We start from the raw sequence: 16213 nt of genomic DNA on the forward strand, positions 1-16213 counted from the left end.
AAATGTAAGGCAGCAGCCCACGAACTGCAGCTTCTTGGGGGGGGGGGGGGGTGTGTGTTGGATCTTTTGGGGTTGTTCTTTTAAAGTGTTTGGAGAAATAGTTTTCAATTAAAAAGAAGTTTTTAGAGCACCATAAATGCATAAAAGCAGCTGGGGCTCAAGGCAGAGCCTGTATCAGACCAGGCACGGCTCTGCTGGTTCTTGCACTGTGGTAACAGGCAACACCATCAACCTGGAAACCTGTTTCTTACCGCTTGACACCATCAGTGGTGTAAAGGCAGCAAGGGGGTTGGCCAGGCTGGAGCTGTTCCATGCTGTCCCGGGAACAAGGGGTGCAGCCGTGGGTTGGCACAAGGATGGAGAAGGGCTCTTATCAGGCAGCTTCCCAATGGCCAGAACTTTATCACGCGGTCGAGTCCGACCCACACAAGGAACTCCTTGGGGCCTTACAAAGTGAACAGTACAGAGCTCCCTGCCTTGTGTAGGGCTGAGCACTGCTGCTGCTAAAACCATGTTTGCAAGAAAACTGCTAATGAACCTTGGGTTTCCTCCTCCGACCCTGCGTGGTTTGAGTCTCACTTCTGTGGAAACCAACTTGGGGATAACCCCTTACTCGTTAACGAAAGAAATAACCCCAGTTCCTCTTCAGTGTGTCTGTTCAGATTCCAGCTCTTTCTATCAGTGCTTCTCTTTAGCCTGCAGCCTCCCCCCCAGCCCCGCTCCCGAATGACAAGGAGTCGCAGAGGCTTTAGATGGGATGAAGAAAGAACACGCAACTGGGACAAGGCCTTCCTGCATCATTTCAGACGAGTTAATCATCTCTCTAACTTGTTCAGCGAGGCTCAGTGCAAACACCCATTAAAAGAAAAAAAAAAAGAAAGAAAAAGGCAGTTTATGGCATACCGTGCAAGCTTCATTTAAAAAGAAACATGTTCACTTTCAGACGGGTTTAAAATGGGGTTACAACTGAACTCAGCTGCTCTCCCTCTGTTTCAATAGCTGAGACAAGGAGGGAACAAAACTAACAACATCTCTCTAATACTTTAGAATAATCAGGCTGCTTTGGCTGGCATTACACCCTGTCCAGGCTCTGATGAGGGCTCACCTCGGGGCTGCCTCTCTGCAGGCATTTGGCTGGGGAGGTCTGATCCGGTCCCAGAATCACATAACCCATCAGCTTGTCCGGATGGGTGCTGCAGCCCCCAGCACCCCGAGGAGGGTGCCTCCTCCGAGCAGGGTCCTCAGCAGTTCCTGCCACAGAGATAATAAATAATCCCATGTTTGTCAGGTGGCACTAATCTGTGAAGGATCAAACCATCCCTCTGCAGCGTGCGCATCGTGTCCGTCTCCAGACATTTTGCATAGCGGAAGGAAAACAAACAGCAGGGAATGGAAATGGAGCAAGTGTGCAAAGTTCAGCGTAAAGTGTAAGCAGAGAGCAGATATCGAGGCAACAAATTGGGATTTACGGTGCTTTCACTACCACCAAACACTGGGGGACAGGCTTTGTGGGAGGGGGGAGCCCTGACATTACTTGCCTTTGGTTCCCGTTGTTGGGATTATTGTTTTAAGCCGTGCTTAATTGTCATGTCTCCACGGCCACATCAAAAGCCAAGAAGATTAGGTTACAGGGAGTGTTTGATGTCAAAATACAAAATAAATAAAAGGAAAGCTGAAAAGGTACCGTGTTTTCCATGATGTCTCAGGAGGGGGTTGCCTCAAAGGTCTCTTTTTTTTTTACTTACTCTCTTCATTTACTTACTTCCAAACGACTCCACTGCTTCCCTGCAGCTGCTCGAAAGGGTTAACATCCCCTCTTTGATGGCAAACGTGGTATAATTAACGCAAACTTCTTAAGTATCCTGGTGACCTGTAGATGGCCACATGAGAATTTTGTTATTTACTGACTTGCCAAACGTTTATTGCTTATAGCAGGACAAGTGGGAAGCAGGCATTAATTCTGATGCTGTTATCTGTGATTGCGTGTAGAGTTCATAGCAGAGAGTGCCCATACGTCAACTGCAATTAAACATTTCCCTGGGTTTTTAATGAATTTCATGTTGTGTGTGTGTGTGGGGGGGGGTTGGACTGGCAGCTTTTCCAACTGCAATCCTGCCCATCCGCAGAGCAGGCGTGACACAGCCAGACACGGGACAACTTCCCCTTACCTGCAGGCTGCAAAAGAAAACAGTCTGGCGCCATAGAGCATTTGATCCTTGGCTTCTCCACTGAGACAGTCAAATCAGTACCAACTGTGGCAGGGCACGGAGGGAGGTTTTGTGGTGACATCTCCCCTTGGGAACCAGCCTGAAAAACACCAAAAATGAAGGCAAAGTGGCTACCAGGTGAATAAGTTCATTTATCACCAACCTGGACTGGATTAGATGGTGTGACCTAGAAGTAAAAGCTTTGTTTAGCCCAACTCCCTGGGCCATCTGGTGCTTGCAAGTAAACATTTCTAAGTGAGATTAAGCGACTGCTCTTTGAGCATGGTGATACGGGTGCAAGCCAGGCTGCTCTGGATCTAGCAGATCAAACCTCAGCATCAGGGCAGTGGCTGGTGCTGATTCAGAGACACCATTTGCTTGAACAGCTTTGGGGGCAATTCCCCATGGTGCCGGCGCTGCAGTCAATCCCGATTCGGTCTGGTGGATCCAGGGTTGTCCAAAACCCAGAGCTCAAATGGCACCAAGGTGCTGCTGGAAGGTCGAGGGCCCCATCGGAGGAAGCTTACAGGAGAGGCTGCAGTAAAAACCACTCTGCATTTGCAATAGGAACTGAGTTGCATTTCTGAGCACCAAAAGCTCAGCTGAGCAAAAAGCAATTGCAGCGTAGGAGATAGAGCAGGAAAACCATCCAGCAGGTAGGAACACAACAGAGAACTAACCCCTCCTTCAGGGAACAGCTTTGCCATAGCACTGAGGGAGGGAACTACCACTGTTTGGTCTATCAAAAATGAATCAGGGAACTAAAATGTGAACCCAGCCTAGGAAGCAACGCCAGGGAGGAAGAGCTACCTGCAGCCATCCTGCTCCCCTGCCTCTCCCTGCGCTCTGCGCTGCAGGCGCTTATCTGGAGGAAAGTTGACTCTGGCTTAGCAGGGTCAAGAGCACGTGTAAATCATTTGGAGTTGGGCCCGTCAATGCCAGATCATGAACATGGGCCCTTGTTTCTCCTCCTAAACACTGGAGTGCTTCACTGAGATCTTCCCCAGTGCTTTTACTTTCCCCTGGAGCTTCATTCAGCTCTTGCCTGCTCTCTGCCAGGCAGAGGGGATGTGGCAGGTCTCTCTACCTGGGAAACAGGAGCATTACATTGGCTGTTTTGGCTGTGATTTTTTTATCTCTGGTGCTTTCACTCACTCCCACCTGCCTACATTGACATCCTGGGATCAGGTTATACGGGTAGAGTGAATTCAAGGCATCCCTGGAAATCCCTGTTGGGCTTTGCTGTAAAATTCAGGTTAATTTACCATCTCCCTCTGCATTTCAGCCCATATACTTATTTTTAATCATCTTTTTTAGAGACCCCTGTAAAATTTGGAAGCAAAAGCACCCCATTTTCACAGTTAATCTGTAGAAGAGAAGTAGGTGAACAAAAAGGAACAGACCGAAACCATTCACGTAAGCATAGCACCCACAGGCACCCCGGGCCATGCACTGCTTTTCTCTCTCCAGCTCAGCTCCCACCAGCACAGGGAAGATGTTCTTCATGAAGAAGCACATCTCTGGAGACAGAGCACTGCCTGATCAGTGTCAGGGCTCACCCCAGCCCCTCGCACACTCCCTTTCGGGTAACGAGCACAGTTACAGCATTCCGTGCCTCAGTTTCCCCTTGCAGAACAGATGTAAAGAAGACACGACCTGCTCTATCAGCTCGGTACAAGTGCTAACTCGCTCCCGTCGAGCAGACTTCTGGGCAAGTCCTAACACATGTCAGTGAGCGGTGTGCGCCGATAGGCACCGGGAAAGGGCACAGCGTTCCCCTCTAACTAGGTTAGAGGCTCCTCCCTGCTCGCCTTCGCTGCTGTTGGCCTCTCCTACAGCTGGAAGGACACATAGCAGAAATTAGTCACTGGAGCGCATCACACCGCGAGCCCCACGCACCGAGAGGCACGCACCGCCGCCAGCCCCGGCTCATTGTGAAGCAGCCCTTTCTGCATCTCCCATGCTGTCAGCCCCTGACCTTCCTTTCACGTGCTCTAATGGTCACTAGAAAACGGCGAGGGAACACAGGCACGGTATTAAATAGCCCTAATTTGTCTCCAGGCCCTTCCCCTCCTCCCCCTCACCTCTGTGTCCCTCCACTTAACGTTTAAACCAGCTGAAGTTTACAACAAATCAAAGCCTCCCCATAGGCCCAGATTGTCTAAATACGGAAAACAGGAAGTGAGTAACCTTCAACGGGAAATTGTTCATCCGATGGAGGCCAAGACCCAAGGCCCGGCGCGGTTCAGTCCTGCCCCAGCTCAGCAGACACAGCGCGTACCCAGCACACGCTCCCTGTTTGGCAGGAGGGAGTGGTTTAGGGAAGCTTTTACTTCTGCAGTTGAGAGGAGATGGTGTTTGTGCCTGTGCAGAGCGGTAGCTGGGAAGGTTGTTCTGAAGAAGACAGGGGATGGGATGGAGAAGGAAGGAAAGAGGGGAAAAAAAAGGAGAAGATGCATGAATCCGAACTGAACCCACGCCTAACTTCCAGTGAAGGTGGAGGTGGCAAGAGGGTACCGCAGCCGGCTCTGGGCTGCTTCCAGGGTGGGAAGAGATGTAGCGTGACATCCCCTTGGTGATGAAGGAGAACACTTCACTTCCTAGGCAGGGAGAATCACCATTTATTTTTGTAGAGTAACTGGCCTGCTTCCCCCCGCCGGGAAAGATCCCAGATTATTTTACCGGCTGTTTTTCTGAGGCTCATATTATTCACTGCTGCATCGCAACCATTACGGGGTGGAACACAGCAGCTGCTTAACAGCTCAAAACAATGCCCCTTTTGACAGAAGGTCGTATTAAGATCCTCTCTAACTGAAGGTGAACTTCGTGTTACGTGCAGCATCCACTGGAACGAAGCTTTGCTCACAGCTACCCTTCTGCCAGGATCACAAAAGCACCAAGGATGCACAAGCACAGCTGAGCATGCCAGAGGCCTTCCACTCCAGCTCTGGGCAGGGCTAATGAACCATGTACCACAAAGTGGCCCCTGGGTCATAGATCACTTTATTCTGACCCCCACGGAGCTTGCATCTATGCTCATACACTGGTTTGCTCTGGGCAGCTCATGGGATAAACTCCAGCAAACAAGCCTACAGTTTCTGCTTTGAGAAATGGGCAGGGAAGAAGGAGGCACAGTCTGATCTGGAATTTGCACCATTGCTGAGGAGATGTAGGTGATTGTTCCTGTCCTGCTCCCTTGCCTCGGGGATGGGAGTGCTACAGATGAAGGGCACTCCCGGGCAGATGCGCACACATGGGATGGTCTCCAGAGGACATGCAGAAGGCACAGCTGGAGCTAGACCTGCCTCAGCAGGATGCTGCACATCTGCAAAGATGGGGTTAAGAGAAACATACAGCAATGGGTAATCGCTGGGTCTCTTGAGGAGGACAAGTTAGAGATGAAGCTTCTAAGTTAGATCTCTTTGCTGCAGCATCTCAAATATTGATCTCAATTTACCTTTTACAAATATTTTTAAAACGCTGTTTTTAGGCAGAAATATTTCTCCTCTTGCTCCTACAGTCTTTTTCTGCAATGATTTACCCAGATTTCTCATGGATTATACAGGTGGAAGCAGGACTTGCGACATTTGCTTCGCAGAGGTTTTCTCTGTGCACAAAGATGAAGTTGGTTGTCTTGCTGCTGAACCAGCTGGCTGGGGGAAAGATGCTCTCATTCAAGCAGCCTTGCTGCATCTCTGGGGAGGACTCTTGTCTTTTTCCCATCACAACAGGTTTCCTCTTTGTTCTCTGGTGGGCAGGTGTTGTCCCAGTGGGATGTGGAAAAGGGCAGGCTCTGATCCCATTAAAGATAGCCCCATTGGTAACAGATCAGAGGGGCATCCCTGGGTTGTGGGAGAGTATCCCTGTCCTGTTTCACTGGCTGGTGAATAATAGAGCTGGCTCTCTGTGAGGCTTGCAGGGGTTTTAACAAGAGTCTTGCTCTCCAGAGGGACAGTGAAAGGGAAAGGAACCTGGAGGGTGATGCCCTGTGTCTGGCATTTTCAGAAACCACAGCTGATACTGCAAGCGATGGGAACAGAAATGATGCTTCTATCCAGGAAAGTTGCAAAGAAGTGCTCCCCTCCTGCATTATCTGCTTGCTTTACTCTCTTTCTCTCTCACTGCCACCGCAGGCTGACTTTGAGGGCTGTGGAAGTGAATTTTCCTTCAGTGGAAGATGAGGCACAGATCATCCCAGAGACAGAAACACCACCGTAACCCCAGCTCTCAGCCACCTCTTGGTCCTTCCATGTTGAGGGTTGCAGCAGCTCTGTTCTGACTTCCTGGGAACAAAGGTTGGGTGTGTGGGCTAAAGAAGGTCAGGGAGCTTCTACCACCTCCCTGCCTGGATGAGATAACCAGGGAACAGGGCTGTGGCTTGCCCAGTGGAGCCTGTCTGCCTGCAGTCCAGACATAGCACAGAGTAGCTGTTCTGCTGATTCTTGCTCAGAAGAACTGAGATAGTAGCAGGGATGTCCAATGCCTTTCCTTCTGTTCTTTCTAAAGCAATCCAGGAGGAGAATCCACTGTGCCCAGGCTCCACAGACTCCTGAGATCTAGAACAAGCTCTACATCTGCTTAACTCAGAGACTTAGTGTCTCTGTCCGCTCAGTGAAGGCAGGATTTATCCACCTCGCATAGGATTGTGGCAATCCATTAGTCTGTGCTAGTGCAGCCCTTGGACATCGTCACGTCCCAGGAATGGGAACTTGAAGCTGGTTACATGCAACAGCCAAAATATGCAGCTCTGACTGCAAACTACACCATAGGCACGTTCACAGAGTATGCACCAGCACTGCGGGCCAGAGGCTTGTCCAAATGAGGCAACAGCCCTTACAGACACCGTGTCCATGCACAGGCTCCTTGAATTTCCTTTCTCTGGTGAGATCCCTTTGGCCAGCATCATTCCAGCTGCAGCACAGCTGCCCATGCAAAGGCCCTGCATCCTCGGAAGAGTTAACCCTGAGCTCCTGACTCAATGCACAGGAATGCAGCCACCTCAGGTAGAGACTCATGGGGCTAGCCTGGAACACTGGCTTCATGGGAGCCTGCACACATCCCAGCTCAACAGCAGCTGCCCTCGGTTGTGACAGGAATGACAAGAACAGAGGTGGTACCAGTACGTTGAACATTCCTTTTCCTTTCTTTTCCTACGTTCTTCCTTGGTGCCACAAAGAAATGATGCCCTTTTTGGCCATCTCACCCTGCACCAGTTGGACTCCTTTTCATCTGCACCTTTCTTGGTGCTCGATTTCTGTTTCACTCTCCCCTGTACATCCTGCCTGGATTTACCCCTGTGGCAGCTCACAGAGCAGCCGCTGTAGCTGTGCTGCACTAGGGCCTGGGGACACGGGTCACCTTCCTTGTGAAGCCATCACAGCCCCTGCTCAGCGCTCCTGCAGGCTGCTTTCACTTGCAGCACCACTGCAGAACAAATCCAGCTCTCCCTTCACGTACATGTATGTACGCATCTACACGCACACTGCCCACCACAGACAGAGACCTGTTTTGCAAGGTTTAACATGCTCTGGGCTCTGCTGTGGGCTCTTCCTCTTTTGTTGCAGCTGTGGTTTTTTAGGGCAGGCTTTGTGGGTTTGAGAGAGTCCTTGGATGCCTTGGGAAATGCTCTGCAAAAGTGGACTTTCTCTCCATGCATTCTGCACTCCAGCCACCAGGTCCTGACATCTCCATGCAAGGGATTTACCCTATGTGATGAACATGAAACCTATGTGCCTTTCAGGCACAGGTTCTCTGTTATGCCTGTAGTGCCAGGCACAGAAACAGGACAGCAAGGTGCACCCCCACCTGTGTCAGCAGAAGCTCTAATTCAGCCACAACACTGCCTCAGGATGCTCTGAACAGGCTAAGAAACTCCAGCTCACAGCCACAGCAGCCCTGGGCATGGCTGGTGTAAGCTGCTTTGCCACAGCTTTAGACAGAGTAAGATCTTACCCACTATCCCTAACGCCTCTGCCCAGGACACAGGAGAAGCAATACTAACTTGTGGAAAGTAAGGGAGAGGTTGCACCAAGTAATCATGACACAGAAACACTCTCTGCCTCTCCTGTGCTTGTCCCAGTTACTCAGGAGGGAAAGTAACTGGGTTAGGAGAGCTGAGGATTAGCCTAACGCAGTTGGGTACCACCCACTGCTTCAGAGGCTCCAGCTCAGTTCTGTGACAAGCTGGGTGCTTGACAGCAGCATCCCTTTGAAATGCTGGGTATAGGGCTCACCTTGGAAAAGCCTTCCTCCAGCACAGGGTGATTGTCTGTATGCATGAAGACAAGCTTCCCGGGGTGGGCTGGGGCAAGAAGGCGATGGATCGGGTGGAAAAATGCTTCTGCTGCAGCACAAGACTTGCCTGTGCTCCTCACCAGCTAAACAGCAACCTGGCCTTATGGAGTCAGAGCAGCCTTGAGGTGGCTCTGAGCAGAAAGCACACAAATGCTATGACAGAAGCCCCCAAACAACCCACAGAGCACCAGAAACGCCTTGCAAGGTTTAGAGCACAGCTGTGCACCCTTGTCTATCTGCATGGGAAAAGGGAGCCGTAGCTCCCGATGGCAGAGCTGGCAGCATAGGAACAGAGAGGGAGGCGAGATATGTGGCTGAGGAATTCGCAGCCTTCACGTTCCCTCTCTCCCACCTCCTCCTCTCGCAGGACATAAAGAAGCCTCTTTTGTGGCAGGAGGATGGTTGGGGTGCAGGCGTGAGCGTGAGCTGGGGCAGGCGGGCTCCTGCACACACACGTGAGCTGGAGCAGAACCAGCCATGGGCATGGCCGCTGATGCTGCTGCCCTCACTAGGGCTTGAGCATGGAGCAGTGGGCAGCGGTGCCAGTTCTGCCTGGTGTGAAGGAGGGAGGTTTATGAGGGATGGCACATGGCCTCCTCCCTGCTGCCATCCCGCTGTCCGAGCACCACAGCCCTCATCTCCATGGAGCAAAGGGAGCTGGGGGTGGGATAAGAACTCAGTGGTGTTGCCTTTCTCTCCCAGCGTGTGCGGCACGGACCCTGTTCCTCATGGAGAAGACGGTGCCAATGCCAGACCCATGCTGGCACCACATGGGGTAAGTTCACCTCCAAGAGGGTCTCCTTCAGCCTCTGTTTCCACAACAGCCAGTACAAAAGGACACTGCTTTCCCCCATCCCCACTGAATTACCCAGCATACCTGCACCGCCAATGTCCTCTCCATGGGATGCTCAGGCAGGACTTGCATGGCTTTAGATTCCACTTCTGTTCACACCTCCCTGCTCTCAGTAGAAGTCTCTTCTTGCCATGCTTGCTCCTGAGTTAGGTGTTGGCAGCAGGAGGGAGTCCCGAGCACCCTCCTTCTACAGCTGAATAGACCAGGATGCCTGCCTCAGCTCTGCCGCACTGAACAGGTCCCACCATCTCCCGAGAGCTTTTACCACCCTGGTCCTCAAACACACAGCACCAGCCCAGCCCCTGGCACCTTCCTTTCAGGTGAACACAATGGATCCCCATCATGTGCCATGGATTTGTCCCTGTGAGTGTGGGGGAATACCCAGTTTCCCAGCAGCAGCAGAACAGTCCCCTCAGAGATACCACTGTCAACATGAGAGATAAAACACATCAGAATAAAACCTATTCAAAGCCATCACGGTAAAGACAAACCCAGCTGAGAGGAAGGGTGGAAAACTGGGGACTGAGAGGAGTAAAGAAAAGGGCTGTCCTGAGAGTCCTGTTGGGAATTGACGCCAGGATGTTATAATCAGCCAAACTGCAAAGACGCTTTTGGCACCAAGAGCCAAGATCCACTTTCTTGAATAGCACCGAGCCCACGTCCACATCTGGGTCAAAAATAACCCCTGCACCAATAATAATTTACTCTGCGTGTTTTCCATGGCACCAAAGACTTTGGGTGAAGGAAAGGAATTGCCTGAGAAGGTGGGAATCTCCTGAGTGACAGAAACATTGCACCACACCAAAGGAAAAAAGGAGAATGTGTTGAAGAGAATTAAGAGATTGGGCAAGTAGAGTGCAATGTGAGACGGTTCTGAAATCTACCCACGTGTTACACACACAGTACATAAGGTGGGAGAGAAAAAGAAGAGTAAATAAAGAAGAATGCAAGAAATAAGAGTGTGCAAAGCCTGCTCAGAGATCTAAGGATTAAAAAGAAAACCTTTAGTAGAAATGGAAAACAGGGAGGCGACCAAACAAGAATATTCAGTCAGTTAAGGCTTGCAGGGAAAAGATAAGGGCAGCAAAAATGCAGAATGAGTTAATTATAGCCAAAGGGATTAAGGAGAATAAGAGGCCTTTTACAAATATATCAGGGGAAACAGAAGCAGTAGGTAGAAGGTGGGTCTGTTAATAATAGGTCAAAGTGGGATGGAAAATAATGAAACAAGGGGACAAATCATGCCAACAGCAGTGTGGGCATCTTCCTGTTACCAGCCGGCCCGAGACCTCCGAGCCAGCACAACAGGTCCATTGGCTGAGACTGGTTTCAACTCAGAGACTCCCCATCCATAAGGACAGCTCTGAGCTGCCATCCCAGCAGAGCTGGGTATGGAAACGTGCCACGGGTCTCCCCATGCGGTGCCTGACACTTTCCCTGAAGAAATCAATGTATTTTCAGTGATTAGTTTGCTTCAGCTCAGCTTCTTGTGGTGGAGGAGGCTGGAGGAAGCACATAACGCTAAGGTTGGGCCGTATGTGTGGTGCAATGGCCTTGGAAGGAGACCTGGTTAAAACACACCAGTGGGTGATGAGCTGACTGACCAGCTATGGGCTTCTCATCAACTCTTGTGCTTGGTTATTTCCCCTCTGCCTCACTCAGCCCCTTGAAAGCAACAAGAATAGCCTGCAGCAAATCCCCGCGGCTGGAAGCAGGGATTGGCAAGCAGCAGGACTTTGCAACGCTTGCACCTTGCCGAGTCTGTGGGCCTGATTCTCACCTCCTAGGAAATTTTGGGAAAGAATTTTAAATATTTCAGACACGCACACATTCCTACTGCCAGGATTCCCGCTTTCTCCCTCCCCAGAAATAGAGCTTGGCTCCAAATCCCAGGTTTCCCTCTCAGTTCCTATAAAAACAAGAGGCTTAGTTAGGAAAACTACAGACTATTTGTGTTTTCTCAGAGTCAAAAAGGAATTGTCAGGAGATAGAAACTGTTTGCCCAGCCCTTTCACAGGAGGAAGCCCATCGCTCTCCTGCCTGCCTCTGGGCGCGTTTTGCATACTGGAGGCTTTCCTTGAACAAGACCCCTCAGGCACCCTCCAGCCCCATCTGCCAGGGAGTCACGCAGGGAGACAAAGGGCCAGCTCCTTTGTCTGGGGAGACAAGGTGCCAACCTGCCTGTCTCTGTTTACCAAAGGGAGGGATGTTAGCAGGGTGAGAATGGGGGGCTGGGACCATCGCTGGGGCGGGGGCCATTTGTCCTCTATTCCCGGCTTTCAGGCGCTTTCCCCTCCCTGCTGTCTCCCTCTGATTTCCATGTCTTGCCAGTTCGGCTTTTTGAAATGCTTTAAATAGTTATTTAGGAGCCTGCTGCTTAAAAAGAAAGAAGGAAATAGACAAATAGGCTCTATTTCTGCAAGGATAACCAGGGAGCAGCCTCACAGCCCCAACTCCTGTGAGCTAACTCCCTACAGCTTCATCTACAGGGTTCTTTGACCCATGGATAACCCCATGGCAAGGTGGATGCACACAGACAACCCATACCTTGTCCTTTACTCAGTGCTTGCCTTTTCCTGCATCCCTACGTGGTCACTTACAGAGAGCAGTGAGGTGATGCTGGGAGCCCGATGGTTATACCGGTAGCTACTGTGCCCATAGACACTGGTTTGGGGATGGGAGCTGCCTGCTCACGGACAGTTTTCACTAGCACGATTTTCTACCAGTGTGTATCCCTGCATGGTGCTGAACCAGGATAGTTTGGATCAGGCAGGAAGGTGGATGAAAGCCCTGCACTCACAGAGGCCTTCCCCTAGCGAGCATAACGTGTACCTGCTGCACATCCATGGCAGCACCATGCACCCAGCCACAGGTTTGCACAATGAACCACATCAGAAATGGACAAACTCCAACAACAAAACGCATGGGACACCAGCACTGGGGACTTTCCTTCTATACTCATCCTGCTTACCTCAGAGAACACATAAATGCCAAAAACCAGTCAGCCTTCCTCCCTTTTACCTATGTTGCACATTACAGGGTGAAACCGGTGCTCCCTGTCTCCCTGCTGCCCCTTTGCACTTTCAACCCAAATAAGTAAAACTGCACAAGGAAAGAGAGGTTAAAAAGCACGCACTCCACAATAAAAGCCAGGTAATACACTGTCCTTTACAGATCTTCCTCTTACACCATCCATTCTTTTACAGCATGATCTCTGTTGGGTGTTAGAGGGAAAAGGGCGGTAGAGCCCAAACCAAGCAGCATCAGCAGGGAAAGCAGCAGCCACAGTGGCAGGCAGTGCTTTGAATGATCTCATGAATCAGCCGTGACATTATCTACAGTGAACCGCCTGGGAAGGGGTTTCCCATATCCTCCCCTGACCTGGAAGGTTGAATCCACAGGGGCCTGAAGGGCATTTTGATTGCCAAAGACAAAGGCTAAATCAGAAGGAAATGATATTTTATTTAACCTCTGCATCAGGGAAGGGGCCCGAGGGGAGGGTAGAGGCAGCGGGGCGGTGACAGGGGCGTGTGGATAACAGGGGCATTCAGCACAGATCGCTCAGTACCATATGGGCTTCCACTAGAGCAGCATGTCCCATCAAAGAGCCGGTTTCCCTCCCCATGCTGTCAGAGGCTGCCGGAGGAGGGCAGAGCCCTGCGCACAGCCCAGCCTGCTCTGCCATCCTATCCTGCCGCTCGGTGCCAATATGGAATTTCCTTTCGGGAAAGGGCTGTGATAATTGTCCCTCCTATTTACACAGCGCTTTCCAGACAACGTGCCAGACGCTGCAGCCCTTATACAGGCAAAGCTCCCAGGGACACCCTGTCTTGGCTCAGAAGCCAGCGAGGGCTCCAAGAGCTGGGTGCTACGCAGGAGCAGGCAGCAGGACTGCAGACGGGTTGGTGCAGGGACCAGCTCTCCCGTAGGAGCCCCATTCCCAAAGTGTGACTGGTGGCCATAAAAGAAATCAACATCAAAAGGGCTTTGGAGTGGTGGGGTGGGGTGGGCTTACCTCCTTGTTTACATGGCATTAGAGCTACAAAGGCTTTAAATGCCTTCCCGACATGACATTCCTGTAGGAAGCTGCTGTAGATGTCCCGAGGACTCAGGTGATGTTGGGTGGGTGGGGAAGGGCTGTGTGGGAAGGCAGGGAATGCAGCAGTGCCCCTGAGGCAAGGTAGGGCCCATACCACCCTGGGTGGTGGGCTTTATGCAATAAGGCCCTGGAGGAGGGGTGCGGGCCAAGGCTGCACGGTACAACCTGTAGTGCCAGCAAGGTGAGGCTGGGTGGTGGAGTCCACGCTGGTCTTCCTCTAATGATGCTCTCAATGCAAGGCAGATAAGGCTCATATCTGAACATCTCCAGTTGTTCTCTGAAGCACAGCCTTTCCAGGACTGTTCTCTCCCCATTTGTAGCCAACCCAGAGACACAAAGAGGGTGGATCAGAGAACCAGAGGTGTGAGAAATGGCAAAGACCTTCACTTGGGATCATTTCCTCTGGTGTTTCATCAGACCCAGTAGGCATACAATGGCACTTTATGGCTTCCTTTGGGAGCTGGTTTCTGTAGCTCTTAGGCGCCCAGGAACAGGTTGTGTTTTGCCAAATTTCTGTTTCACTGTGAGCAGAAAATAGTCATGGATGTCAATATGAATTTTTACAAGTGCAAAGGATTTAGAAGTGACACCCCCCTCCCTCCTTCCCACAGCACCAAAATATCACACGCCAAAGATCCTCCTGCTGAGAGCTGAATTCCCCCTTCACGCAAAGTTCAAGGACTGAGGCTTGTTCCAAGCATTTCTATTTCAGACTCTTGGTCTTTGACCAAATCATCACATTTCAGGCTTGTGCTGAAGACCTGAGGACCATATTTGTTTGTACTCCCTTTGCCCTCAGGGGCCCAGCCACAGCCCCCCTGTACGAGATGCACAAAGGCAGCAGGAAGCCTCAGCCTGCCCTAAGCATGTTCCCCAGATACGTGTTCCCCTAGAGGTCCTGGGTGCTTTGGGAGCAGGTCAAGCACACACCAGTTCTCCAGCTCTGCTGTGCAGGGAACCTACAGCACCAATTGATCTGTGGGGAGCATGACCCAAAGCGTCAAAACAGGGCCTTTAACATTGTGCACTGCCACCAAACCTGTTTGACTGAATTGCAGGTTAAAAAGGCATTGTGCCTATAATTGTTGGGCTTTAGAGAGCCTGTCTTTTCCTTTAATGAAATACCTTGCTCATTCCATTCGAAAAGGAACCAAAGACTTCTCAGGTTTATGATAAAGCTGTAAAAATTTTATTTACCCCATATTTCCTGCTGGGTTATTTACGAGGCATTTTGTCAGCTCTCATAAAACTGCCTTGTAAAAGAGATTTTCTTACCAAAAAAATAAAATCATTTGTGCGGAACATCTTGAGAGCAGCGAGGACAGAGTTAATGGGATACACACACGTTCCGACCCTGGGAGAAAACAAAACAGAACCAAAGCCAGGCATTGTTGTGCTGCATTAGTTAATAATAGCTTTAGAGCTAAAATCCTGCTCCCACTGATGTTACTGGAAGTTGGTCCTTAATGTAAAATAATCAAAGAACCAGCTGCCATGAATTGTAAAGCCCCCAAATGAACCTGGAATGCATCAAAGCACCCAGAAATCACACTTCTCCCATTGGGATTTCACCAGAAACACCAGCTCAAGAACTTTCCCTTTAAAACATGGTGGCTGAGATTTGTGTAAGTGGTGGATGGATGCAGAGCATCGCTCAGGGCTGGAACCCAAGGGTGGGTGGTTGTAATACAGTGGCTTTTACCTAGTTAAGGGTCAACACTTAAGCAATGAAGCTCCTTGACGCAACCCTGAAGGAAATCCCATGTTGGTCATTGCTGTCAAATGAAGAGCCTGGGCAGAGGAGGAGCAGAACTCACCCTCTCCAGCCGCAGCTGGAGTACATTTGCCTCTCTTGGAGCTCAGCTTTTCAGTTCCATGTCACATGTTTGCATCTGCTCACTTCTCCTTGGTCCAAACTTGTGCATCCTTCCCCCAGCAGTGCTTGTTCCCTAATCCCAGTGGGAACCTTGGAGCACTAAGTTTGTGGTGCAGCATTACCTCCAACACCCTTCATTTCAACCCTTGCAGCTTCACTCCAACCGCTCTTACCTCTTACAGATAAGCGGGACACAGGTAAAAAGCCCTTTCCATGTGGCTTGGCCTGGCTCCCTCAGGAGCCCAGCAAAGGTATTCTAGCTTGGAGGCACCAGGAATATAAAGGAAGCAAGAAAACAATGAATAAAAGTAAAAAAACAGAGAAACGGGGAGGGTTGTTTTTGAAACAACAAGAGCTGGATGCTGGGAAGCAGTCAGAGGTCTTTTGTTCTGCGCCTGTACAGCGCTTAGCACAACACAACCCCAAATTACAGCTGAGCTCCTTGCTCCTGCTGCTGTGCACAAGTAAAGCAGCAGCAGCCCAGTGTGGGAAACAGGCAAGGAGCCAGGTTTGCAAAGGTATTTAAGTGTGTAAAGACACAGGGGGATACTTACTTACGGATGCTGGTAGAGGTCCTGTTTCCTATGGGAGCTAAGGCTCACAGCACCAGCTTTATCAGTGCCACCAGGTGCTACCTGTGTCTTTGGGTACAGGTAGAGCTGGGTTTACCACTCCTCTCCTTCATACTTGTTTCTTAAAAGCCACTCTTACCATGGGGTTGCTCTCCTATGTGTCAGCAAAATGCCTTTTGCCTTGCAAGGTCCTGCCTCTATCACACATGGCAGCATTTAGCAATATGACAGCTCCGTGCTGCTTTGGGCGTGCACAGTGCTTGGGATGTGCCTTCCTTTTGCACAGCTGTGGTTGGCAAGGGAGGCAGGAGG

At 50.6% G+C, this 16213-nt stretch overlaps 1 long non-coding RNA gene across 1 annotated transcript; it reads right to left on the bottom strand.

Moving 5' to 3' along the window:
* Window positions 1–12796: 12796 nt before the first annotated feature.
* LOC134172586 (uncharacterized) lies at window positions 12797–16207 on the bottom strand. Its single transcript, XR_009967962.1, has 3 exons — window positions 15503–16207; window positions 14729–14807; window positions 12797–13974 (listed from the first exon to the last, which is right to left on the bottom strand). It is a non-coding gene; the product is annotated as an uncharacterized LOC134172586 (long non-coding RNA).
* Window positions 16208–16213: the final 6 nt, after the last annotated feature.

The sequence above is a fragment of the Pezoporus occidentalis genome, unplaced genomic scaffold, assembly GCF_034315485.1.
Source record: "Pezoporus occidentalis ecotype Australia unplaced genomic scaffold, CSIRO_AGI_Poc_V1 ctg114, whole genome shotgun sequence".
Classification (NCBI taxonomy): Eukaryota; Metazoa; Chordata; class Aves; order Psittaciformes; family Psittacidae; genus Pezoporus; species Pezoporus occidentalis.